The sequence below is a fragment of the Pholcus phalangioides genome, unplaced genomic scaffold (assembly GCF_987345545.1).
Source record: "Pholcus phalangioides strain wild (caught in Gottingen) unplaced genomic scaffold, Ppha-v1.0 ptg000009l_1, whole genome shotgun sequence".
NCBI classification, from domain to species: domain Eukaryota; kingdom Metazoa; phylum Arthropoda; class Arachnida; order Araneae; family Pholcidae; genus Pholcus; species Pholcus phalangioides.
Window position 1 is genome coordinate 28,805,159 of NW_028301602.1, and position 26,921 is coordinate 28,832,079.

Consider the following 26,921-nt stretch of genomic DNA (forward strand, 5'->3'; position numbering starts at 1 on the left):
TGGTGATTCCATAATGGAGGAGAAATAATGGTGATTCCATCATGGAGCTGAGGTATCAAAGATTCCATAATGGAGGGGAGATATCGGTGATTCCATAATGGAGGAGAAATATTGGTGATTCCATAATGGAGGGGAGATATCGGTGATTCCATAATGGAGGAGAAATATTGGTGATTCCATAACGGAGGAGAGATATCGGTGATTCCATAATGGAGGAGAGATGTCGGTGATTCCATAATGGAGGAGAAATAATGGTGATTGCATATTGGAGAGGAGATATCGTTGATTCCATAACGGAGGGAAGATATCGGTGATTCCGTAATGGAGGAGAAATATTGTTGATTCCATAATGGAGCTGAGGTATCGGTGATTTCATACTGACGGGGAGATATCGGTGATTCCATAACGTAGGGAAGATATCGGTGATTCCATAATGGAGGGGAGATATCGGTGATTCCATTATGATGAGGAGATAACGGTGATTTCATGATAGAGGAGAAATGACGGTGATTCCATAATGGAGGACAAATAATGGTGATTCCATAACGGAGGGGAGTTATCGGTGATTCCATAATGGAGGAGAAATATTGATGATTCCATAATGCCGGGGAGATATCGGTGATTCCATAACGGAGGAGAGATATCGATGATTCCATAATGGAGGGGAGATATCGGTGATTCCATAATCGAGGAGAAATATTGGTGATTCCAAAAAGGAAGAGGAAAAATGGTGATTCCATGATGAATGAGAAATAATGGTGATTCCATAACGGAGGGGAGATATCGGTGATTCCATAATGGAGGAGAAATATTGGTGATTCCATAATGGAGGGGAGATATCGGTGATTCCATAATGGAGTAGAAATATTGGTGATTCTATAATGGATGGGAGATATCGGTGATTCCATAATGGAGGAGAAATATTGGTGATTCTATAATGAAGGGGAGATATCGGTGAATCCATAATGGAGGAGAAATATTGGTGATTCCATAATGGAGGGGAGATATCGGTGATTCCATAATGGAGGAGAAATAATGGTGATTCCATCATGGAGCTGAGGTATCAGTGATTCCATAATCGAGGGGAGATATCGGTGATTCCATAATAGAGGAGAAATAATGGTGATTCCAACATGGAGCTGAGGTATCAGTGATTCCATAATGAAGGGGAGATATCGGTGATTCCATAATGGAGGAGAAATATTGGTGATTCCATAATGGAGGGGAGATATCGGTGATTCCATAATGGAGGAGAAATATTGGTGATTCCATAATGGAGCTGAGGTATCGGTGATTCCATACTGCCGGGGAGATATCGGTGATTCCATAACGGAGGGAAGATATCGGTGATTCCATAACGGAGGGCAGATATCGGTGATTCCATAATGGAGGAGAAATATTGGTGATTCCATAAGGCCGGGGAGATATCGGTGATTCCATAACGGAGGGGAGATATCGGTGATTCCAAATCGCGGGAGAGATATCGGTGATTCCAAATCGCAGGAGAGATATCGGTGATTCCATAATACAGGAGAAATATTGGAGATTCCATAATGGAGCTGAGGTATCAGTGATTACATAATGGAGGAGAAATATCGGTGATTCCATAATGGAGGACAAATAATTGTGATTCCATATTGGAGAGGAGATATCGGTGATTCCATAACGGAGGGGTGATATCGGTGATTCCATAATGGAGGAGAAATATTGGTGATTCCATAATGGAGGAGAAATATTGGTGATTCCATAATGGAGGAGAAATATTGGTGATTCCATAATGGAGGAGAAATATTGGTGATTCCATAATGGAGGAGAAATATTGGTGATTCCATAATGGAGCTGAGGTATCAGTGATTCCATAATGGTGAGGAGATATCGGTGATTCCATAATGGAGGAATAATATTGGTGATTCCATAATGGAGGGGAGATATCGGTGATTCCATAAGGGAGGAGAAATATTGGTGATTCCATAACGGAGGAGAGATATCGGCGATTCCATAATGGAGGAGAGATGTCGGTGATTCCATAATGGAGGAGAAATAATGAAGATTCCATCATGGAGCTGAGGTATCAGTGATTCCATAATGGAGGGGAGATATCGGTGAATCCATAATGGAGGAGAAATATTGGTGATTCCATAATGGAGGGGAGACATCGGTGATTCCATAATGGAGGAGAAATATTGGTAATTCCATAATGGATGGGAGATATCGGTGATTCCTTAATGGAGGAGAGATGTCGGTGATTCCATAATGGAGGAGAAATAATGGTGATTCCATATTGGAGAGGAGATATCGGTGATTCCATAACGGAGGGGAGATATCGGTGATTCCATAATGGAGGAGAAATATTGGTGATTCCATAATGGAGCTGAGGTATCGGTGATTACATACTGCCGGGGAGATACCGGTGATTCCATAACGGAGGGAAGATATCGGTGATTCCAAATCGCAGGAGAGATATCGGTGATTCCATAATAGAGGAGAAATAATGGTGATTCCAACATGGAGCTGAGGTATCAGTGATTCCATAATGAAGGGGAGATATCGGTGACTCCATAACGGAGGGAAGATATCGGTGATTCCATAACGGAGGGCAGATATCGGTGATTCCATAATGGAGGAGAAATATTGGTGATTCCATAAGGCCGGGGAGATATCGTAGATTCCATAACGGAGGGGAGATATCGGTGATTCCAAATCGCAGGAGAGATATCGGTGTTTCCAAATCGCAGGAGAGATATCGGTGATTCCATCATGGAGCTGAGGTATCAAAGATTCCATAATGGAGGGGAGATATCGGTGATTCCATAATGGAGGAGAAATATTGGTGATTCCATAATGGAGGGGAGATATCGGTGATTTCATAATGGAGGAGAAATATTGGTGATTCCATAATGGAGGAGAGATATCGGTGATTCCATAATGGAGGAGAGATGTCGGTGATTACATAATGGAGGAGAAATAATGGTGATTGCATATTGGAGAGGAGATATCGGTGATTCCATAATGGAGGAGAAATATTGTTGATTCCATAATGGAGCTGAGGTATCGGTGACTCCATACTGACGGGGAGATATCGGTGATTCCATAACGGAGGGAAGATATCGGTGATTCCGTAATGGAGGGGAGATATCGGTGATTCCATTATGATGAGGAGATAACGGTGATTTCATGATAGAGGAGAAATGACGGTGATTCCATAATGGAGGACAAATAATGGTGATTCCATATTGGAGAGGAGATATCGGTGATTCCATAACGGAGGGGGGATATAGGTGATTCCATATTGGAGGAGAAATATTAGTGATTCCATAATGGAACCGAGGTATTGGTGATTCTATAATGCCGGGGAGATATCGGTGATTCCATTATGGAGGGGAGATATCGATGATTCCATAATGGAGGGGAGATATCGGTGATTCCATAATGGAGGAGAAATATTGGAGATTCCATAATGGAGCTGAGGTATCAGTGATTCCATAATGGAGGAGAAATATCGGTGATTCCATAATGGAGGACAAATAATTGTGATTCCATATTGGAGAGGAGATATTGGTGATTCCATAACGGAGGGGTGATATCGGTGATTCCATAATGGAGGAGAAATATTGGTGATTCGATAATGGAGGAATAATATTGGTGATTCCATAATGGAGGGGAGATATCGGTGATTCCATAATGGAGGAGAAATATTGGTAATTCCATAATGGAGGGGAGATATCGGTGATTCCATAATGGAGGTAAAATATCGGTGACTCCATAATGGAGGACAAATAATGGTGATTCCATATTGGAGAGGAGATATCGATGATTCAATAACGGAAGGGAGATATCGATGATTCCATAATGGAGGAGAAATATTGGTGATTCCATAATGGAAGAGAAAAAATGGTGATTCCATGATGAAGGAGAAATAATGGTGATTCCATATTCGAGAGGAAATATCGGTGATTCCATAACGGAGGGAAGATATCGGTGATTCCATAATGGAGGAGAAATATTGGTGATTCCATAACGGAGGAGAGATATCGGTGATTCCATAATGGAGGAGAGATGTCGGTGATTCCATAATGGAGGAGAAATAATGGTGATTGCATATTGGAGAGGAGATATCGGTGATTCCATAACGGAGGGAAGATATCGGTGATTCCATAATGGAGGAGAAATATTGTTGATTCCATAATGGAGCTGAGGTATCGGTGATTCCATACTGACGGGGAGATATCGGTGATTCCATAACGTAGGGAAGATCTCGGTGATTCCTTAATGGAGGGGAGATATCGGTGATTCCATTATGATGAGGAGATAACGGTGATTTCATGATAGAGGAGAAATGACGGTGATTCCATAATGGAGGAGAAATTATGGTGATTCCATATTGGAGAGGAGATATCGGTGATTCCATAACGGAGGGGAGTTATCGGTGATTCCATAATGGAGGAGAAATATTGATGATTCCATAATGCCGGGGAGATATCGGTGATTCCATAACGGAGGAGAGATATCGATGATTCCATAATGGAGGGGAGATATCGGTGATTCCAAATCGCAGGAGAGATATCGGTGATTCCATAATCGAGGAGAAATATTGGTGATTCCATAAAGGAAGAGGAAAAATGGTGATTCCATGATGAATGAGAAATAATGGTGATTCCATAACGGAGGGAAGATATCGGTGATTCCATAATGGAGGAGAAATATTGGTGATTCCATAATGGAGGGGAGATATCGGTGATTCCATAATGGAGGAGAAATATTGGTGATTCTATAATGGAGGGGAGATATCGGTGATTCCATAATGGAGGAGAAATATTAGTGATTCTATAATGGAGGGGAGATATCAGTGATTCCATAATGGAGGAGAAATAATGGTGATTCCAACATGGAGCTGAGGTATCAGTGATTCCATAATGAAGGGGAGATATCGGTGAATCCATAATGGAGGAGAAATATTGATGATTCCATAATGGAGGGGAGATATCGGTGATTCCATAATGGAGGAGAAATATTGGTAATTCCATAATGGATGGGAGATATCGGTGATTCCTTAATGGAGGAGAGATGTCGGTGATTCCATAATAGAGGAGAAATAATGGTGATTCCATATTGGAGAGGAGATATCGGTGATTCCATAACGGAGGGGAGATATCGGTGATTCCATAATGGAGGAGAAATATTGGTGATTCCATCATGGAGCTGAGGTATCAGTGATTCCATAATCGAGGGGAGATATCGGTGATTCCATAATAGAGGAGAAATAATGGTGATTCCAACATGGATCTGAGGTATCAGTGATTCCATAATGAAGGGGAGATATCGGTGATTCCATAATGGAGGAGAAATATTGGTGATTCCATAATGGAGGGGAGATATCAGTGATTCCATAATGGAGGAGAAATATTGGTGATTCCATAATGGAGCTGAGGTATCGGTGATTCCATACTGCCGGGGAGATATCGGTGATTCCATAACGGAGGGAAGATATCGGTGATTCCATAACGGAGGGCAGATATCGGTGATTCCATAATGGAGGAGAAATATTGGTGATTCCATAAGGCCGGGGAGATATCGGTGATTCCATAACGGAGGGGAGATATCGGTGATTCCAAATCGCGGGAGAGATATCGGTGATTCCAAATCGCAGGAGAGATATCGGTGATTCCATAATACAGGAGAAATATTGGAGATTCCATAATGGAGCTGAGGTATCAGTGATTACATAATGGAGGAGAAATATCGGTGATTCCATAATGGAGGACAAATAATTGTGATTCCATATTGGAGAGGAGATATCGGTGATTCCATAACGGAGGGGTGATATCGGTGATTCCATAATGGAGGAGAAATATTGGTGATTCCATAATGGAGGAGAAATATTGGTGATTCCATAATGGAGGAGAAATATTGGTGATTCCATAATGGAGGAGAAATATTGGTGATTCCATAATGGAGGAGAAATATTGGTGATTCCATAATGGAGCTGAGGTATCAGTGATTCCATAATGGTGGGGAGATATCGGTGATTCCATAATGGAGGAATAATATTGGTGATTCCATAATGGAGGGGAGATATCGGTGATTCCATAAGGGAGGAGAAATATTGGTGATTCCATAACGGAGGAGAGATATCGGCGATTCCATAATGGAGGAGAGATGTCGGTGATTCCATAATGGAGGAGAAATAATGAAGATTCCATCATGGAGCTGAGGTATCAGTGATTCCATAATGGAGGGGAGATATCGGTGATTCCATAATGGAGGAGAGATATTGGTGATTCCATAATGGAGGAGAAATAATGGTGATTCCATCATGGAGCTGAGGTATCAAAGATTCCATAATGGAGGGGAGATATCGGTGATTTCATAATGGAGGAGAAATATTGGTGATTCCATAATGGAGGAGAGATATCGGTGATTCCATAATGGAGGAGAGATGTCGGTGATTCCATAATGGAGGAGAAATAATGGTGATTGCATATTGGGGAGGAGATATCGGTGATTCCATAATGGAGGAGAAATACTGTTGATTCCATAATGGAGCTGAGGTATCGGTGACTCCATACTGACGGGGAGATATCGGTGATTCCATAACGGAGGGAAGATATCGGTGATTCCGTAATGGAGGGGAGATATCGGTGATTCCATTATGATGAGGAGATAACGGTAATTTCATGATAGAGGAGAAATGACGGTGATTCCATAATGGAGGACAAATAATGGTGATTCCATAATGGAGGAGACATAATGGTGATTCCATCATGGAGCTGAGGTATCAAAGATTCCATAATGGAGGGGAGATATCGGTGATTCCATAATGGAGGAGAAATATTGGTGATTCCATAATGGAGGGGAGATATCGGTGATTCCATAATGGAGGAGAAATATTGGTGATTCCATAACGGAGGAGAGATATCGGTGATTCCATAATGGAGGAGAGATGTCGGTGATTCCATAATGGAGGAGAAATAATGGTGATTGCATATTGGAGAGGAGATATCGGTGATTCCATAACGGAGGGAAGATATCGGTGATTCCATAATGGAGGAGAAATATTGTTGATTCCATAATGGAGCTGAGGTATCGGTGATTCCATACTGACGGGGAGATATCGGTGATTCCATAACGTAGGGAAGATATCGGTGATTCCTTAATGGAGGGGAGATATCGGTGATTCCATTATGATGAGGAGATAACGGTGATTTCATGATAGAGGAGAATTGACGGTGATTCCATAATGGAGGACAAATAATGGTGATTCCATATTGGAGAGGAGATATCGGTGATTCTATAACGGAGGGGAGTTATCGGTGATTCCATAATGGAGGAGAAATATTGATGATTCCATAATGCCGGGGAGATATCGGTGATTCCATAACGGAGGAGAGATATCGGTGATTCCATAATCGAGGAGAAATATTGGTGATTCCATAAAGGAAGAGGAAAAATGGTGATTCCATGATGAATGAGAAATAATGGTGATTCCATAACGGAGGGAAGATATCGGTGATTCCATAATGGAGGAGAAATATTGGTGATTCCATAATGGAGGGGAGATATCGGTGATTCCACAATGGAGGAGAAATATTGGTGATTCTATAATGGAGGGGAGATATCGGTGATTCCATAATGGAGGAGAAATATTAGTGATTCTATAATGGAGGGGAGATATCAGTGATTCCATAATGGAGGAGAAATAATGGTGATTCCAACATGGAGCTGAGGTATCAGTGATTCCATAATGAAGGGGAGATATCGGTGAATCCATAATGGAGGAGAAATATTGATGATTCCATAATGGAGGGGAGATATCGGTGATTCCATAATGGAGGAGAAATATTGGTAATTCCATAATGGATGGGAGATATCGGTGATTCCTTAATGGAGGAGAGATGTCGGTGATTCCATAATAGAGGAGAAATAATGGTGATTCCATATTGGAGAGGAGATATCGGTGATTCCATAACGGAGGGGAGATATCGGTAATTCCATAATGGAGGAGAAATATTGGTGATTCCATCATGGAGCTGAGGTATCAGTGATTCCATAATCGAGGGGAGATATCGGTGATTCCATAATAGAGGAGAAATAATGGTGATTCCAACATGGAGCTGAGGTATCAGTGATTCCATAATGAAGGGGAGATATCGGTGATTCCATAATGGAGGAGAAATATTGGTGATTCCATAATGGAGGGGAGATATCGGTGATTCCATAATGGAGGAGAAATATTGGTGATTCCATAATGGAGCTGAGGTATCGGTGATTCCATACTGCCGGGGAGATATCGGTGACTCCATAACGGAGGAAAGATATCGGTGATTCCATAACGGAGGGCAGATATCGGTGATTCCATAATGGAGGAGAAATATTGGTGATTCCATAAGGCCGGAGAGATATCGTAGATTCCATAACGGAGGGGAGATATCGGTGATTCCATAAGGGAGGAGAAATATTGGTAATTCCATAATGGAGGGGAGATATCGGTGATTCCATAATGGAGGAGAAATAATGAAGATTCCATCATGGAGCTGAGGTATCAGTGATTCCATAATGGACGGGAGATATCGGTGATTCCATAATGGAGAAGAGATATTGGTGATTTCATAATGGAGGAGAAATATTGGTGATTCCATAATGGAGGAGAGATATCGGTGATTCCATAATGGAGGAGAGATGTCGGTGATTCCATAATGGAGGAGAAATAATGGTGATTGCATATTGGGGAGGAGATATCGGTGATTCCATAATGGAGGAGAAATACTGTTGATTCCATAATGGAGCTGAGGTATCGGTGACTCCATACTGACGGGGAGATATCGGTGATTCCATAACGGAGGGAAGATATCGGTGATTCCGTAATGGAGGGGAGATATCGGTGATTCCATTATGATGAGGAGATAACGGTAATTTCATGATAGAGGAGAATTGACGGTGATTCCATAATGGAGGACAAATAATGGTGATTCCATAATGGAGGAGAAATAATGGTGATTCCATCATGGAGCTGAGGTATCAAAGATTCCATAATGGAGGGGAGATATCGGTGATTCCATAATGGAGGAGAAATATTGGTGATTCCATAATGGAGGGGAGATATCGGTGATTCCATAATGGAGGAGAAATATTGGTGATTCCATAACGGAGGAGAGATATCGGTGATTCCATAATGGAGGAGAGATGTCGGTGATTCCATAATGGAGGAGAAATAATGGTGATTGCATATTGGAGAGGAGATATCGGTGATTCCATAACGGAGGGAAGATATCGGTGATTCCATAATGGAGGAGACATATTGTTGATTCCATAATGGAGCTGAGGTATCGGTGATTCCATACTGACGGGGAGATATCGGTGATTCCATAACGTAGGGAAGATATCGGTGATTCCTTAATGGAGGGGAGATATCGGTGATTCCATTATGATGAGGAGATAACGGTGATTTCATGATAGAGGAGAATTGACGGTGATTCCATAATGGAGGACAAATAATGGTGATTCCATATTGGGGAGGAGATATCGGTGATTCCATAACGGAGGGGAGTTATCGGTGATTCCATAATGGAGGAGAAATATTGATGATTCCATAATGCCGGGGAGATATCGGTGATTCCATAACGGAGGAGAGATATCGGTGATTCCATAATCGAGGAGAAATATTGGTGATTCCATAAAGGAAGAGGAAAAATGGTGATTCCATGATGAATGAGAAATAATGGTGATTCCATAACGGAGGGAAGATATCGGTGATTCCATAATGGAGGAGAAATATTGGTGATTCCATAATGGAGGGGAGATATCGGTGATTCCACAATGGAGGAGAAATATTGGTGATTCTATAATGGAGGGGAGATATCGGTGATTCCATAATGGAGGAGAAATATTAGTGATTCTATAATGGAGGGGAGATATCAGTGATTCCATAATGGAGGAGAAATAATGGTGATTCCAACATGGAGCTGAGGTATCAGTGATTCCATAATGAAGGGGAGATATCGGTGAATCCATAATGGAGGAGAAATATTGATGATTCCATAATGGAGGGGAGATATCGGTGATTCCATAATGGAGGAGAAATATTGGTAATTCCATAATGGATGGGAGATATCGGTGATTCCTTAATGGAGGAGAGATGTCGGTGATTCCATAATAGAGGAGAAATAATGGTGATTCCATATTGGAGAGGAGATATCGGTGATTCCATAACGGAGGGGAGATATCGGTAATTCCATAATGGAGGAGAAATATTGGTGATTCCATCATGGAGCTGAGGTATCAGTGATTCCATAATCGAGGGGAGATATCGGTGATTCCATAATAGAGGAGAAATAATGGTGATTCCAACATGGAGCTGAGGTATCAGTGATTCCATAATGAAGGGGAGATATCGGTGATTCCATAATGGAGGAGAAATATTGGTGATTCCATAATGGAGGGGAGATATCGGTGATTCCATAATGGAGGAGAAATATTGGTGATTCCATAATGGAGCTGAGGTATCGGTGATTCCATACTGCCGGGGAGATATCGGTGACTCCATAACGGAGGAAAGATATCGGTGATTCCATAACGGAGGGCAGATATCGGTGATTCCATAATGGAGGAGAAATATTGGTGATTCCATAAGGCCGGAGAGATATCGTAGATTCCATAACGGAGGGGAGATATCGGTGATTCCATAAGGGAGGAGAAATATTGGTAATTCCATAATGGAGGGGAGATATCGGTGATTCCATAATGGAGGAGAAATAATGAAGATTCCATCATGGAGCTGAGGTATCAGTGATTCCATAATGGAGGGGAGATATCGGTGATTCCATAATGGAGAAGAGATATTGGTGATTCCATAATGGAGGAGAAATAATGGTGATTCCATCATGGAGCTGAGGTATCAAAGATTCCATAATGGAGGGGAGATATCGGTGATTCCATAATGGAGGAGAGATATTGGTGATTCCATAATGGAGGAGAAATAATGAAGATTCCATCATGGAGCTGAGGTATCAGTGATTCCATAATGGAGGGGAGATATCGGTGATTCCATAATGGAGGAGAGATATTGGTGATTCCATAATGGAGGAGAAATAATGGTGATTCCATAATGGAGGAGAAATAATGGTGATTCCATCATGGAGCTGAGGTATCAAAGATTCCATAATGGAGGGGAGATATCGGTGATTCCATAATGGAGGAGAAATATTGGTGATTCCATAATGGAGGGGAGATATCGGTGATTCCATAATGGAGGAGAAATATTGGTGATTCCATAACGGAGGAGAGATATCGGTGATTCCATAATGGAGGAGAGATGTCGGTGATTCCATAATGGAGGAGAAATAATGGTGATTGCATATTGGAGAGGAGATATCGTTGATTCCATAACGGAGGGAAGATATCGGTGATTCCATAATGGAGGAGAAATATTGTTGATTCCATAATGGAGCTGAGGTATCGGTGATTTCATACTGACGGGGAGATATCGGTGATTCCATAACGTAGGGAAGATATCGGTGATTCCATAATGGAGGGGAGATATCGGTGATTCCATTATGATGAGGAGATAACGGTGATTTCATGATAGAGGAGAAATGACGGTGATTCCATAATGGAGGACAAATAATGGTGATTCCATATTGGAGAGGAGATATCGGTGATTCCATAACGGAGGGGAGTTATCGGTGATTCCATAATGGAGGAGAAATATTGATGATTCCATAATGCCGGGGAGATATCGGTGATTCCATAACGGAGGAGAGATATCGATGATTCCATAATGGAGGGGAGATATCGGTGATTCCATAATCGAGGAGAAATATTGGTGATTCCATAAAGGAAGAGGAAAAATGGTGATTCCATGATGAATGAGAAATAATGGTGATTCCATAACGGAGGGGAGATATCGGTGATTCCATAATGGAGGAGAAATATTGGTGATTCCATAATGGAGGGGAGATATCGGTGATTCCATAATGGAGTAGAAATATTGGTGATTCTATAATGGATGGGAGATATCGGTGATTCCATAATGGAGGAGAAATATTGGTGATTCTATAATGAAGGGGAGATATCGGTGAATCCATAATGGAGGAGAAATATTGGTGATTCCATAATGGAGGGGAGATATCGGTGATTCCATAATGGAGGAGAAATATTGGTAATTCCATAATGGATGGGAGATATCGGTGATTCCTTAATGGAGGAGAGATGTCGGTGATTCCATAATGGAGGAGAAATAATGGTGATTCCATATTGGAGAGGAGACATCGGTGATTCCATAACGGAGGGGAGATATCGGTGATTCCATAATGGAGGAGAAATATTGGTGATTCCATAATGGAGCTGAGGTATCGGTGATTCCATACTGCCGGGGAGACACCGTTGATTCCATAACGGAGGGAAGATATCGGTGATTCCAAATCGCAGGAGAGATATCGGTGATTCCATAATGGAGGAGAAATAATGGTGATTCCATCATGGAGCTGAGGTATCAGTGATTCCATAATCGAGGGGAGATATCGGTGATTCCATAATAGAGGAGTAATAATGGTGATTCCAACATGGAGCTGAGGTATCAGTGATTCCATAATGAAGGGGAGATATCGGTGATTCCATAATGGAGGAGAAATATTGGTGATTCCATAATGGAGGGGAGATATCGGTGATTCCATAATGGAGGAGAAATATTGGTGATTCCATAATGGAGCTGAGGTATCGGTGATTCCATACTGCCGGGGAGATATCGGTGACTCCATAACGGAGGAAAGATATCGGTGATTCCATAACGGAGGGCAGATATCGGTGATTCCATAATGGAGGAGAAATATTGGTGATTCCATAAGGCCGGAGAGATATCGTAGATTCCATAACGGAGGGGAGATATCGGTGATTCCATAAGGGAGGAGAAATATTGGTAATTCCATAATGGAGGGGAGATATCGGTGATTCCATAATGGAGGAGAAATAATGAAGATTCCATCATGGAGCTGAGGTATCAGTGATTCCATAATGGAGGGGAGATATCGGTGATTCCATAATGGAGAAGAGATATTGGTGATTCCATAATGGAGGAGAAATAATGGTGATTCCATCATGGAGCTGAGGTATCAAAGATTCCATAATGGAGGGGAGATATCGGTGATTCCATAATGGAGGAGAGATATTGGTGATTCCATAATGGAGGAGAAATAATGAAGATTCCATCATGGAGCTGAGGTATCAGTGATTCCATAATGGAGGGGAGATATCGGTGATTCCATAATGGAGGAGAGATATTGGTGATTCCATAATGGAGGAGAAATAATGGTGATTCCATAATGGAGGAGAAATAATGGTGATTCCATCATGGAGCTGAGGTATCAAAGATTCCATAATGGAGGGGAGATATCGGTGATTCCATAATGGAGGAGAAATATTGGTGATTCCATAATGGAGGGGAGATATCGGTGATTCCATAATGGAGGAGAAATATTGGTGATTCCATAACGGAGGAGAGATATCGGTGATTCCATAATGGAGGAGAGATGTCGGTGATTCCATAATGGAGGAGAAATAATGGTGATTGCATATTGGAGAGGAGATATCGTTGATTCCATAACGGAGGGAAGATATCGGTGATTCCATAATGGAGGAGAAATATTGTTGATTCCATAATGGAGCTGAGGTATCGGTGATTTCATACTGACGGGGAGATATCGGTGATTCCATAACGTAGGGAAGATATCGGTGATTCCATAATGGAGGGGAGATATCGGTGATTCCATTATGATGAGGAGATAACGGTGATTTCATGATAGAGGAGAAATGACGGTGATTCCATAATGGAGGACAAATAATGGTGATTCCATATTGGAGAGGAGATATCGGTGATTCCATAACGGAGGGGAGTTATCGGTGATTCCATAATGGAGGAGAAATATTGATGATTCCATAATGCCGGGGAGATATCGGTGATTCCATAACGGAGGAGAGATATCGATGATTCCATAATGGAGGGGAGATATCGGTGATTCCATAATCGAGGAGAAATATTGGTGATTCCATAAAGGAAGAGGAAAAATGGTGATTCCATGATGAATGAGAAATAATGGTGATTCCATAACGGAGGGGAGATATCGGTGATTCCATAATGGAGGAGAAATATTGGTGATTCCATAATGGAGGGGAGATATCGGTGATTCCATAATGGAGTAGAAATATTGGTGATTCTATAATGGATGGGAGATATCGGTGATTCCATAATGGAGGAGAAATATTGGTGATTCTATAATGAAGGGGAGATATCGGTGAATCCATAATGGAGGAGAAATATTGGTGATTCCATAATGGAGGGGAGATATCGGTGATTCCATAATGGAGGAGAAATATTGGTAATTCCATAATGGATGGGAGATATCGGTGATTCCTTAATGGAGGAGAGATGTCGGTGATTCCATAATGGAGGAGAAATAATGGTGATTCCATATTGGAGAGGAGACATCGGTGATTCCATAACGGAGGGGAGATATCGGTGATTCCATAATGGAGGAGAAATATTGGTGATTCCATAATGGAGCTGAGGTATCGGTGATTCCATACTGCCGGGGAGACACCGTTGATTCCATAACGGAGGGAAGATATCGGTGATTCCAAATCGCAGGAGAGATATCGGTGATTCCATAATGGAGGAGAAATAATGGTGATTCCATCATGGAGCTGAGGTATCAGTGATTCCATAATCGAGGGGAGATATCGGTGATTCCATAATAGAGGAGAAATAATGGTGATTCCAACATGGAGCTGAGGTATCAGTGATTCCATAATGAAGGGGAGATATCGGTGATTCCATAATGGAGGAGAAATATTGGTGATTCCATAATGGAGGGGAGATATCGGTGATTCCATAATGGAGGAGAAATATTGGTGATTCCATAATGGAGCTGAGGTATCGGTGATTCCATACTGCCGGGGAGATATCGGTGATTCCATAACGGAGGGAAGATATCGGTGATTCCATAACGGAGGGCAGATATCGGTGATTCCATAATGGAGGAGAAATATTGGTGATTCCATAAGGCCGGGGAGATATCGGTGATTCCAAATCGCGGGAGAGATATCGGTGATTCCAAATCGCAGGAGAGATATCGGTGATTCCATAATACAGGAGAAATATTGGAGATTCCATAATGGAGCTGAGGTATCAGTGATTACATAATGGAGGAGAAATATCGGTGATTCCATAATGGAGGACAAATAATTGTGATTCCATATTGGAGAGGAGATATCGGTGATTCCATAACGGAGGGGTGATATCGGTGATTCCATAATGGAGGAGAAATATTGGTGATTCCATAATGGAGGAGAAATATTGGTGATTCCATAATGGAGGAGAAATATTGGTGATTCCATAATGGAGGAGAAATATTGGTGATTCCATAATGGAGGAGAAATATTGGTGATTCCATAATGGAGGAGAAATATTGGTGATTCCATAATGGAGCTGAGGTATCAGTGATTCCATAATGGTGGGGAGATATCGGTGATTCCATAATGGAGGAATAATATTGGTGATTCCATAATGGAGGGGAGATATCGGTGATTCCATAATGGAGGGGAGATATCGGTGATTCCATAAGGGAGGAGAAATATTGGTGATTCCATAACGGAGGAGAGATATCGGTGATTCCATAATGGAGGAGAAATATTGGTAATTCCATAATGGATGGGAGATATCGGTGATTCCTTAATGGAGGAGAGATGTCGGTGATTCCATAATGGAGGAGAGATGTCGGTGATTCCATAATGGAGGAGAAATAATGAAGATTCCATCATGGAGCTGAGGTATCAGTGATTCCATAATGGAGGGGAGATATCGGTGAATCCATAATGGAGGAGAAATATTGGTGATTCCATAATGGAGGGGAGACATCGGTGATTCCATAATGGAGGAGAAATATTGGTAATTCCATAATGGATGGGAGATATCGGTGATTCCTTAATGGAGGAGAGATGTCGGTGATTCCATAATGGAGGAGAAATAATGGTGATTCCATATTGGAGAGGAGATATCGGTGATTCCATAACGGAGGGGAGATATCGGTGATTCCATAATGGAGGAGAAATATTGGTGATTCCATAATGGAGCTGAGGTATCGGTGATTACATACTGCCGGGGAGATACCGGTGATTCCATAACGGAGGGAAGATATCGGTGATTCCAAATCGCAGGAGAGATATCGGTGATTCCATAATAGAGGAGAAATAATGGTGATTCCAACATGGAGCTGAGGTATCAGTGATTCCATAATGAAGGGGAGATATCGGTGATTCCATAATGGAGGAGAAATATTGGTGATTCCATAATGGAGGGGAGATATCGGTGATTCCATAATGGAGGAGAAATATTGGTGATTCCATAATGGAGCTGAGGTATCGGTGATTCCATACTGCCGGGGAGATATCGGTGACTCCATAACGGAGGGAAGATATCGGTGATTCCATAACGGAGGGCAGATATCGGTGATTCCATAATGGAGGAGAAATATTGGTGATTCCATAAGGCCGGGGAGATATCGTAGATTCCATAACGGAGGGGAGATATCGGTGATTCCAAATCGCAGGAGAGATATCGGTGTTTCCAAATCGCAGGAGAGATATCGGTGATTCCATCATGGAGCTGAGGTATCAAAGATTCCATAATGGAGGGGAGATATCGGTGATTCCATAATGGAGGAGAAATATTGGTGATTCCATAAGGCCGGAGAGATATCGTAGATTCCATAACGGAGGGGAGATATCGGTGATTCCATAAGGGAGGAGAAATATTGGTAATTCCATAATGGAGGGGAGATATCGGTGATTCCATAATGGAGGAGAAATAATGAAGATTCCATCATGGAGCTGAGGTATCAGTGATTCCATAATGGAGGGGAGATATCGGTGATTCCATAATGGAGAAGAGATATTGGTGATTCCATAATGGAGGAGAAATAATGGTGATTCCATCATGGAGCTGAGGTATCAAAGATTCCATAATGGAGGGGAGATATCGGTGATTCCATAATGGAGGAGAGATATTGGTGATTCCATAATGGAGGAGAAATAATGAAGATTCCATCATGGAGCTGAGGTATCAGTGATTCCATAATGGAGGGGAGATATCGGTGATTCCATAATGGAGGAGAGATATTGGTGATTCCATAATGGAGGAGAAATAATGGTGATTCCATAATGGAGGAGAAATAATGGTGATTCCATCATGGAGCTGAGGTATCAAAGATTCCATAATGGAGGGGAGATATCGGTGATTCCATAATGGAGGAGAAATATTGGTGATTCCATAATGGAGGGGAGATATCGGTGATTCCATAATGGAGGAGAAATATTGGTGATTCCATAACGGAGGAGAGATATCGGTGATTCCATAATGGAGGAGAGATGTCGGTGATTCCATAATGGAGGAGAAATAATGGTGATTGCATATTGGAGAGGAGATATCGTTGATTCCATAACGGAGGGAAGATATCGGTGATTCCATAATGGAGGAGAAATATTGTTGATTCCATAATGGAGCTGAGGTATCGGTGATTTCATACTGACGGGGAGATATCGGTGATTCCATAACGTAGGGAAGATATCGGTGATTCCATAATGGAGGGGAGATATCGGTGATTCCATTATGATGAGGAGATAACGGTGATTTCATGATAGAGGAGAAATGACGGTGATTCCATAATGGAGGACAAATAATGGTGATTCCATATTGGAGAGGAGATATCGGTGATTCCATAACGGAGGGGAGTTATCGGTGATTCCATAATGGAGGAGAAATATTGATGATTCCATAATGCCGGGGAGATATCGGTGATTCCATAACGGAGGAGAGATATCGATGATTCCATAATGGAGGGGAGATATCGGTGATTCCATAATCGAGGAGAAATATTGGTGATTCCATAAAGGAAGAGGAAAAATGGTGATTCCAAGATGAATGAGAAATAACGGTGATTCCATAACGGAGGGGAGATATCGGTGATTCCATAATGGAGGAGAAATATTGGTGATTCCATAATGGAGGGGAGATATCGGTGATTCCATAATGGAGTAGAAATATTGGTGATTCTATAATGGATGGGAGATATCGGTGATTCCATAATGGAGGAGAAATATTGGTGATTCTATAATGAAGGGGAGATATCGGTGAATCCATAATGGAGGAGAAATATTGGTGATTCCATAATGGAGGGGAGATATCGGTGATTCCATAATGGAGGAGAAATATTGGTAATTCCATAATGGATGGGAGATATCGGTGATTCCTTAATGGAGGAGAGATGTCGGTGATTCCATAATGGAGGAGAAATAATGGTGATTCCATATTGGAGAGGAGACATCGGTGATTCCATAACGGAGGGGAGATATCGGTGATTCCATAATGGAGGAGAAATATTGGTGATTCCATAATGGAGCTGAGGTATCGGTGATTCCATACTGCCGGGGAGACACCGTTGATTCCATAACGGAGGGAAGATATCGGTGATTCCAAATCGCAGGAGAGATATCGGTGATTCCATAATGGAGGAGAAATAATGGTGATTCCATCATGGAGCTGAGGTATCAGTGATTCCATAATCGAGGGGAGATATCGGTGATTCCATAATAGAGGAGAAATAATGGTGATTCCAACATGGAGCTGAGGTATCAGTGATTCCATAATGAAGGGGAGATATCGGTGATTCCATAATGGAGGAGAAATATTGGTGATTCCATAATGGAGGGGAGATATCGGTGATTCCATAATGGAGGAGAAATATTGGTGATTCCATAATGGAGCTGAGGTATCGGTGATTCCATACTGCCGGGGAGATATCGGTGATTCCATAACGGAGGGAAGATATCGGTGATTCCATAACGGAGGGCAGATATCGGTGATTCCATAATGGAGGAGAAATATTGGTGATTCCATAAGGCCGGGGAGATATCGGTGATTCCATAACGGAGGGGAGATATCGGTGATTCCAAATCGCGGGAGAGATATCGGTGATTCCAAATCGCAGGAGAGGTATCGGTGATTCCATAATACAGGAGAAATATTGGAGATTCCATAATGGAGCTGAGGTATCAGTGATTACATAATGGAGGAGAAATATCGGTGATTCCATAATGGAGGACAAATAATTGTGATTCCATATTGGAGAGGAGATATCGGTGATTCCATAACGGAGGGGTGATATCGGTGATTCCATAATGGAGGAGAAATATTGGTGATTCCATAATGGAGGAGAAATATTGGTGATTCCATAATGGAGGAGAAATATTGGTGATTCCATAATGGAGGAGAAATATTGGTGATTCCATAATGGAGGAGAAATATTGGTGATTCCATAATGGAGGAGAAATATTGGTGATTCCATAATGGAGCTGAGGTATCAGTGATTCCATAATGGTGGGGAGATATCTGTGATTCCATAATGGAGGAATAATATTGGTGATTCCATAATGGAGGGGAGATATCGGTGATTCCATAAGGGAGGAGAAATATTGGTGATTCCATAACGGAGGAGAGATATCGGCGATTCCATAATGGAGGAGAGATGTCGGTGATTCCATAATGGAGGAGAAATAATGAAGATTCCATCATGGAGCTGAGGTATCGGTGATTCCATAATGGAGAGGAGATATCGGTGAATCCATAATGGAGGAGAAATATTGGTGATTCCATAATGGAGGGGAGACATCGGTGATTCCATAATGGAGGAGAAATATTGGTAATTCCATAATGGATGGGAGATATCGGTGATTCCTTAATGGAGGAGAGATGTCGGTGATTCCATAATGGAGGAGAAATAATGGTGATTCCATATTGGAGAGGAGATATCGGTGATTCCATAACGGAGGGGAGATATCGGTGATTCCATAATGGAGGAGAAATATTGGTGATTCCATAATGGAGCTGAGGTATCGGTGATTACATACTGCCGGGGAGATACCGGTGATTCCATAACGGAGGGAAGATATCGGTGATTCCAAATCGCAGGAGAGATATCGGTGATTCCATAATAGAGGAGAAATAATGGTGATTCCAACATGGAGCTGAGGTATCAGTGATTCCATAATGAAGGGGAGATATCGGTGATTCCATAATGGAGGAGAAATATTGGTGATTCCATAATGGAGGGGAGATATCGGTGATTCCATAATGGAGGAGAAATATTGGTGATTCCGTAATGGAGCTGAGGTATCGGTGATTCCATACTGCCGGGGAGATATCGGTGACTCCATAACGGAGGGAAGATATCGGTGATTCCATAACGGAGGGCAGATATCGGTGATTCCATAATGGAGGAGAAATATTGGTGATTCCATAAGGCCGGGGAGATATCGTAGATTCCATAACGGAGGGGAGATATCGGTGATTCCATATCGCAGGAGAGATATCGGTGTTTCCAAATCGCAGGAGAGATATCGGTGATTCCATCATGGAGCTGAGGTATCAAAGATTCCATAATGGAGGGGAGATATCGGTGATTCCATAATGGAGGAGAAATATTGGTGATTCCATAATGGAGGGGAGATATCGGTGATTTCATAATGGAGGAGAAATATTGGTGATTCCATAATGGAGGAGAGATATCGGTGATTCCATAATGGAGGAGAGATGTCGGTGATTACATAATGGAGGAGAAATAATGGTGATTGCATATTGGAGAGGAGATATCGGTGATTCCATAATGGAGGAGAAATATTGTTGATTCCATAATGGAGCTGAGGTATCGGTGACTCCATACTGACGGGGAGATATCGGTGATTCCATAACGGAGGGAAGATATCGGTGATTCCGTAATGGAGGGGAGATATCGGTGATTCCATTATGATGAGGAGATAACGGTGATTTCATGATAGAGGAGAAATGACGGTGATTCCATAATGGAGGACAAATAATGGTGATTCCATATTGGAGAGGAGATATCGGTGATTCCATAACGGAGGGGGGATATAGGTGATTCCATATTGGAGGAGAAATATTAGTGATTCCATAATGGAACCGAGGTATTGGTGATTCTATAATGCCGGGGAGATATCGGTGATTCCATTATGGAGGGGAGATATCGATGATTCCATAATGGAGGGGAGATATCGGTGATTCCATAATGGAGGAGAAATATTGGAGATTCCATAATGGAGCTGAGGTATCAGTGATTCCATAATGGAGGAGAAATATCGGTGATTCCATAATGGAGGACAAATAATTGTGATTCCATATTGGAGAGGAGATATTGGTGATTCCATAACGGAGGGGTGATATCGGTGATTCCATAATGGAGGAGAAATATTGGTGATTCGATAATGGAGCTGAGGTATCAGTGATTCCATAATGGTGAGGAGATATCGGTGATTCCATAATGGAGGAATAATATTGGTGATTCCATAATGGAGGGGAGATATCGGTGATTCCATAATGGAGGAGAAATATTGGTAATTCCATAATGGAGGGGAGATATCGGTGATTCCATAATGGAGGTGAAATATCGGTGACTCCATAATGGAGGACAAATAATGGTGATTCCATATTGGAGAGGAGATATCGATGATTCAATAACGGAAGGGAGATATCGATGATTCCATAATGGAGGAGAAATATTGGTGATTCCATAATGGAAGAGAAAAAATGGTGATTCCATGATGAAGGAGAAATAATGGTGATTCCATATTCGAGAGGAAATATCGGTGATTCCATAACGGAGGGAAGATATCGGTGATTCCATAATGGAGGAGAAATATTGGTGATTCCATAACGGAGGAGAGATATCGGTGATTCCATAATGGAGGAGAGATGTCGGTGATTCCATAATGGAGGAGAAATAATGGTGATTGCATATTGGAGAGGAGATATCGGTGATTCCATAACGGAGGGAAGATATCGGTGATTCCATAATGGAGGAGAAATATTGTTGATTCCATAATGGAGCTGAGGTATCGGTGATTCCATACTGACGGGGAGATATCGGTGATTCCATAACGTAGGGAAGATCTCGGTGATTCCTTAATGGAGGGGAGATATCGGTGATTCCATTATGATGAGGAGATAACGGTGATTTCATGATAGAGGAGAAATGACGGTGATTCCATAATGGAGGAGAAATTATGGTGATTCCATATTGGAGAGGAGATATCGGTGATTCCATAACGGAGGGGAGTTATCGGTGATTCCATAATGGAGGAGAAATATTGATGATTCCATAATGCCGGGGAGATATCGGTGATTCCATAACGGAGGAGAGATATCGATGATTCCATAATGGAGGGGAGATATCGGTGATTCCAAATCGCAGGAGAGATATCGGTGATTCCATAATCGAGGAGAAATATTGGTGATTCCATAAAGGAAGAGGAAAAATGGTGATTCCATGATGAATGAGAAATAATGGTGATTCCATAACGGAGGGAAGATATCGGTGATTCCATAACGGAGGGAAGATATCGGTGATTCCATAATGGAGGAGAAATATTGGTGATTCCATAATGGAGGGGAGATATCGGTGATTCCATAATGGAGGAGAAATATTGGTGATTCTATAATGGAGGGGAGATATCGGTGATTCCATAATGGAGGAGAAATATTAGTGATTCTATAATGGAGGGGAGATATCAGTGATTCCATAATGGAGGAGAAATAATGGTGATTCCAACATGGAGCTGAGGTATCAGTGATTCCATAATGAAGGGGAGATATCGGTGAATCCATAATGGAGGAGAAATATTGATGATTCCATAATGGAGGGGAGATATCGGTGATTCCATAATGGAGGAGAAATATTGGTAATTCCATAATGGATGGGAGATATCGGTGATTCCTTAATGGAGGAGAGATGTCGGTGATTCCATAATAGAGGAGAAATAATGGTGATTCCATATTGGAGAGGAGATATCGGTGATTCCATAACGGAGGGGAGATATCGGTGATTCCATAATGGAGGAGAAATATTGGTGATTCCATAATGGAGGAGAGATATCGGTGATTCCATAATGGAGGAGAGATGTCGGTGATTACATAATGGAGGAGAAATAATGGTGATTGCATATTGGAGAGGAGATATCGGTGATTCCATAATGGAGGAGAAATATTGTTGATTCCATAATGGAGCTGAGGTATCGGTGACTCCATACTGACGGGGAGATATCGGTGATTCCATAACGGAGGGAAGATATCGGTGATTCCGTAATGGAGGGGAGATATCGGTGATTCCATTATGATGAGGAGATAACGGTGATTTCATGATAGAGGAGAAATGACGGTGATTCCATAATGGAGGACAAATAATGGTGATTCCATATTGGAGAGGAGATATCGGTGATTCCATAACGGAGGGGGGATATAGGTGATTCCATATTGGAGGAGAAATATTAGTGATTCCATAATGGAACCGAGGTATTGGTGATTCTATAATGCCGGGGAGATATCGGTGATTCCATTATGGAGGGGAGATATCGATGATTCCATAATGGAGGGGAGATATCGGTGATTCCATAATGGAGGAGAAATATTGGAGATTCCATAATGGAGCTGAGGTATCAGTGATTCCATAATGGAGGAGAAATATCGGTGATTCCATAATGGAGGACAAATAATTGTGATTCCATATTGGAGAGGAGATATTGGTGATTCCATAACGGAGGGGTGATATCGGTGATTCCATAATGGAGGAGAAATATTGGTGATTCGATAATGGAGCTGAGGTATCAGTGATTCCATAATGGTGAGGAGATATCGGTGATTCCATAATGGAGGAATAATATTGGTGATTCCATAATGGAGGGGAGATATCGGTGATTCCATAATGGAGGAGAAATATTGGTAATTCCATAATGGAGGGGAGATATCGGTGATTCCATAATGGAGGTGAAATATCGGTGACTCCATAATGGAGGACAAATAATGGTGATTCCATATTGGAGAGGAGATATCGATGATTCAATAACGGAAGGGAGATATCGATGATTCCATAATGGAGGAGAAATATTGGTGATTCCATAATGGAAGAGAAAAAATGGTGATTCCATGATGAAGGAGAAATAATGGTGATTCCATATTCGAGAGGAAATATCGGTGATTCCATAACGGAGGGAAGATATCGGTGATTCCATAATGGAGGAGAAATATTGGTGATTCCATAACGGAGGAGAGATATCGGTGATTCCATAATGGAGGAGAGATGTCGGTGATTCCATAATGGAGGAGAAATAATGGTGATTGCATATTGGAGAGGAGATATCGGTGATTCCATAACGGAGGGAAGATATCGGTGATTCCATAATGGAGGAGAAATATTGTTGATTCCATAATGGAGCTGAGGTATCGGTGATTCCATACTGACGGGGAGATATCGGTGATTCCATAACGTAGGGAAGATCTCGGTGATTCCTTAATGGAGGGGAGATATCGGTGATTCCATTATGATGAGGAGATAACGGTGATTTCATGATAGAGGAGAAATGACGGTGATTCCATAATGGAGGAGAAATTATGGTGATTCCATATTGGAGAGGAGATATCGGTGATTCCATAACGGAGGGGAGTTATCGGTGATTCCATAATGGAGGAGAAATATTGATGATTCCATAATGCCGGGGAGATATCGGTGATTCCATAACGGAGGAGAGATATCGATGATTCCATAATGGAGGGGAGATATCGGTGATTCCAAATCGCAGGAGAGATATCGGTGATTCCATAATCGAGGAGAAATATTGGTGATTCCATAAAGGAAGAGGAAAAATGGTGATTCCATGATGAATGAGAAATAATGGTGATTCCATAACGGAGGGAAGATATCGGTGATTCCATAACGGAGGGAAGATATCGGTGATTCCATAATGGAGGAGAAATATTGGTGATTCCATAATGGAGGGGAGATATCGGTGATTCCATAATGGAGGAGAAATATTGGTGATTCTATAATGGAGGGGAGATATCGGTGATTCCATAATGGAGGAGAAATATTAGTGATTCTATAATGGAGGGGAGATATCAGTGATTCCATAATGGAGGAGAAATAATGGTGATTCCAACATGGAGCTGAGGTATCAGTGATTCCATAATGAAGGGGAGATATCGGTGAATCCATAATGGAGGAGAAATATTGATGATTCCATAATGGAGGGGAGATATCGGTGATTCCATAATGGAGGAGAAATATTGGTAATTCCATAATGGATGGGAGATATCGGTGATTCCTTAATGGAGGAGAGATGTCGGTGATTCCATAATAGAGGAGAAATAATGGTGATTCCATATTGGAGAGGAGATATCGGTGATTCCATAACGGAGGGGAGATATCGGTGATTCCATAATGGAGGAGAAATATTGGTGATTCCATCATGGAGCTGAGGTATCAGTGATTCCATAATCGAGGGGAGATATCGGTGATTCCATAATAGAGGAGAAATAATGGTGATTCCAACATGGATCTGAGGTATCAGTGATTCCATAATGAAGGGGAGATATCGGTGATTCCATAATGGAGGAGAAATATTGGTGATTCCATAATGGAGGGGAGATATCAGTGATTCCATAATGGAGGAGAAATATTGGTGATTCCATAATGGAGCTGAGGTATCGGTGATTCCATACTGCCGGGGAGATATCGGTGATTCCATAACGGAGGGAAGATATCGGTGATTCCATAACGGAGGGCAGATATCGGTGATTCCATAATGGAGGAGAAATATTGGTGATTCCATAAGGCCGGGGAGATATCGGTGATTCCATAACGGAGGGGAGATATCGGTGATTCCAAATCGCGGGAGAGATATCGGTGATTCCAAATCGCAGGAGAGATATCGGTGATTCCATAATACAGGAGAAATATTGGAGATTCCATAATGGAGCTGAGGTATCAGTGATTACATAATGGAGGAGAAATATCGGTGATTCCATAATGGAGGACAAATAATTGTGATTCCATATTGGAGAGGAGATATCGGTGATTCCATAACGGAGGGGTGATATCGGTGATTCCATAATGGAGGAGAAATATTGGTGATTCCATAATGGAGGAGAAATATTGGTGATTCCATAATGGAGGAGAAATATTGGTGATTCCATAATGGAGCTGAGGTATCAGTGATTCCATAATGGTGGGGAGATATCGTTGATTCCATAATGGAGGAATAATATTGGTGATTCCATAATGGAGGGGAGATATCGGTGATTCCATAAGGGAGGAGAAATATTGGTGATTCCATAACGGAGGAGAGATATCGGCGATTCCATAATGGAGGAGAGATGTCGGTGATTCCATAATGGAGGAGAAATAATGAAGATTCCATCATGGAGCTGAGGTATCAGTGATTCCATAATGGAGGGGAGATATCGGTGATTCCATAATGGAGGAGAGATATTGGTGATTCCATAATGGAGGAGAAATAATGGTGATTCCATCATGGAGCTGAGGTATCAAAGATTCCATAATGGAGGGGAGATATCGGTGATTTCATAATGGAGGAGAAATATTGGTGATTCCATAATGGAGGAGAGATATCGGTGATTCCATAATGGAGGAGAGATGTCGGTGATTCCATAATGGAGGAGAAATAATGGTGATTGCATATTGGGGAGGAGATATCGGTGATTCCATAATGGAGGAAAAATACTGTTGATTCCATAATGGAGCTGAGGTATCGGTGACTCCATACTGACGGGGAGATATCGGTGATTCCATAACGGAGGGAAGATATCGGTGATTCCGTAATGGAGGGGAGATATCGGTGATTCCATTATGATGAGGAGATAACGGTAATTTCATGATAGAGGAGAAATGACGGTGATTCCATAATGGAGGACAAATAATGGTGATTCCATAATGGAGGAGAAATAATGGTGATTCCATCATGGAGCTGAGGTATCAAAGATTCCATAATGGAGGGGAGATATCGGTGATTCCATA